We start from the raw sequence: 3,014 nt of genomic DNA, 5'->3' as shown, positions 1-3,014 counted from the left end.
TAATACCTACGATTTACTATGCATAACTCATCCAACTTGAGCTCAAATCGGACACAGTACATTCGCCTAGCATTGTGCGAAATCGTTTCCTCGAGTCGTATACACACGCAATCCGGAGATACAGACTAAAACGTACGACACGATTATCCATTCTTTGGCCATTGATCCAAATCCATTGCCCGCCTCTAATTGAAACAAAAGGCAGCTACACTGACGCGTGGTTGCTGTGCTTGCTCTCTCGGAATGTGAAATGTTGCGGTGTAGCTCGCGGGGAGATTGGACATCGGCGAAACCATAGACGCAACGGGCGAGTGCTACTGTAGCCTGTATGCTGTAGCCTGTAGCCGTGCAGCAACGCGGAACATTGGCGTGCATCTCTTTGTTAAATATCAACATGGCACCACGTAAGAATGATCCTAGAAAAGACAGAAGACGAAAAACACCGCGAAAGAGCGTAGCTCCGACATACGCCGAAATGTCGACTGCACGTGAGCAAGAGTCTAACAGCAATATTAGTGTTTATTGATAGACTCCAGATGTGCTATTGTACGGTTGGTTATACACGCGTACAGTTGCCGCAGGGCTATAGAACTTAATATGGCAATTTCCAGTGAGTAAGCAAAGACAACTTTTTGCCGATAATAACTTCTTCGGTATGCCAAATAAAACACATTCTCTGCCAGACAAATGTCTTAAGTTACTACAAACACTAAAATGAAAAAAAAACTAACGCTTGATATTGTACTTGCTATATTACTCGTCGGCGAAGATTGTAACTTGTAAACTTGTAACCGCCATTTTTCGCTAGTGAGCAGGCACAATGTATTTCCAAGTGGAGGGGTGGGCAGTTCACCCGAAATGTAGCTGCATCATAGCTGCCACAGTGTAGCTGCCATGTGTTTTGCCTACATATCAGCTATGATACAGCTATTTCGGGTGACGTCACGCATGTACACACATCATTTCAAACGAAATTTGCAAGTAGAGCTAGAACTTTTAGGAATAAATAGATAAATACATGGTGTAAAGTTGTGGAAAGTGTTAAAAAAGATAGGTGAGATACGACATTTTTCGTGGGGACAGGTGGTAACAGGTTGCAGTTACGAAATCTAGCTGAAAATGTTCTATAGCCCTGCGGCAGTTAATGAATGCGGGCTATAGTACTAGAGCTACAACGAGACAAGCTATACCAGTGAGACCACGTACTAGTGAATAAGGAGATACGAATCACAACAACAACAACAACAACAACAACAACAACAACAACAACAACAACAACAACTTACCTTCTCCCTTATCCTCCTTTCACCAGCTTCCTCTCACTCCTCCCCACCAGCGTTCTCTCCCTTCTCCTCTTCCTCCTTTTCCACCAGCTTCTCCCCCTCCTCTTCCTCCACCAGCTTTTTCCCTTTCCCTCCACCTCCTCCAACAAGCTCCCCCTTATCAACCTCATTCCCTCCTATTTTCTCCACCAAGCTTTTCCTCCCCCTCCTCCAACCACCCCTTCATTCTTCCCCCTTCCTCCTCCAACCAGCCTTCTCCTTCTCCCCTTCCCCTCCTCCACCAGCTTCTCCCCTTTCTCCCTTTCTTGTTTCTCCACCAGCTTCTCTCCCTCCCCCTCCACCACTTCTCCTTCTTCTGCTTCCTCTAACCAGCTCCCTTCTTCCCCCTTCTTCCCTTCACTAAGCTCGGCTTCTCCCCCTCCTTCTCACCCTTCCTCCTCCACCAGCTTCTCCCCTTCCTCCTACTCCACCAGCTTCTTCCTTCTCCCCCTGCTCAACCAACTCTCTTCTCCCCCTCCTCCCCTTCCTCCTCAACCATCTTCTCTCCCTCCTCCTCCACCCGCTTCTCACCCTCCTCCACCAGCTTCTCCCTTCTCCCCTTCCTCCTCCCACCAGCTTCTCCCTCCCTTCCTCCACCAGCTTTTCCCTTCTCCCCCTCTTCCACCAGCTCCCTTATCCACCTCCTTCCCTTCCTCCTTTTCCACCAGCTTCTTGCCCTCCTTTTTCCACCATCTTTCTCTCCTCCCCTCCTCCAACCAGCTTCTCCCACTCCTTCCACCACCTTCTTTCCTTCTCCCCTTCCTCCTCACAGCCTTCTCTTCTTCTCCCCTTTCCTCATTTCCTTTTCACACCCTTTCTTTTCCCCCCCTCTCCAACCAAGCTTCCTCCCTTCTCCCCTTCCTCATACTTCCTAGCTTTCCCCTACTCCTACTATACTAACTCTAACTCCCTCCTCACTCCCCCTCCCCTTTCCACGCTCCCCTCCCTACACTGCTCCTTCTCTTACCCTGTACGCAAGAAACTAACGAGTAGTGCTGACGATGTTCCACTGCTATCCCGAAACGGCCCAATGAGACCGCGCTAAAGCGCCAATCTGCGGTGGGTGTTTGCAAGTTAAATTTACGACGCTAAAAACCTGAGATGTTTATTCTCTGGACAGAAAGAAACTTCGGAAACTCAGAAACTCGGAAAACTGAAAGACTCGGAACTCAAAAGTCGATATCGTTTCAAGGTCATTCCATAACTAGAGAACTAGTAGAGTGTCAAGTGTGTATCAATGTGTGGTAGATAATTTTGTGATTATCTAGATCGACAGGTGGCGCTAAAAATAACGCCATCGTAATTTCTCGAACAACCTTCCCCCAATCGAAATTTCAAAAAATTTCAAATAAGGACTTGTAAGGAAAAGTATCAAACAAAATAATATAACAGGTATTATGATTGGCAATATGTTTGATTGAGTAAACAAATGATTGGTATTCCTATTATTATAGTAGAAAATGTATGAATTTGATAGTCGCAATGACAAGTTAATTCTCCCTTTGTATGATTTTTTTTGTCGTAGAGCCTAGTCGTCGGCCCAAGGAATAAGAACATGGGTCCAATAACCAATGAGGCCTAAACCCTAACCTATTCTATTAGATATATAATATATATTTATATTGATGTAGCAGACAATTGCTTTTCATTGGCCATGTTTCTATTCTTGAAACGTCCGTTGGACCACAGGCA

The sequence above is a fragment of the Priapulus caudatus genome, unplaced genomic scaffold (genome assembly GCF_000485595.1).
Source record: "Priapulus caudatus unplaced genomic scaffold, Priapulus_caudatus-5.0.1 Scaffold351, whole genome shotgun sequence".
Taxonomy (NCBI): Eukaryota; Metazoa; Priapulida; class Priapulimorpha; order Priapulimorphida; family Priapulidae; genus Priapulus; species Priapulus caudatus.
Note: the sequence above shows the minus strand (reverse complement) of the source record.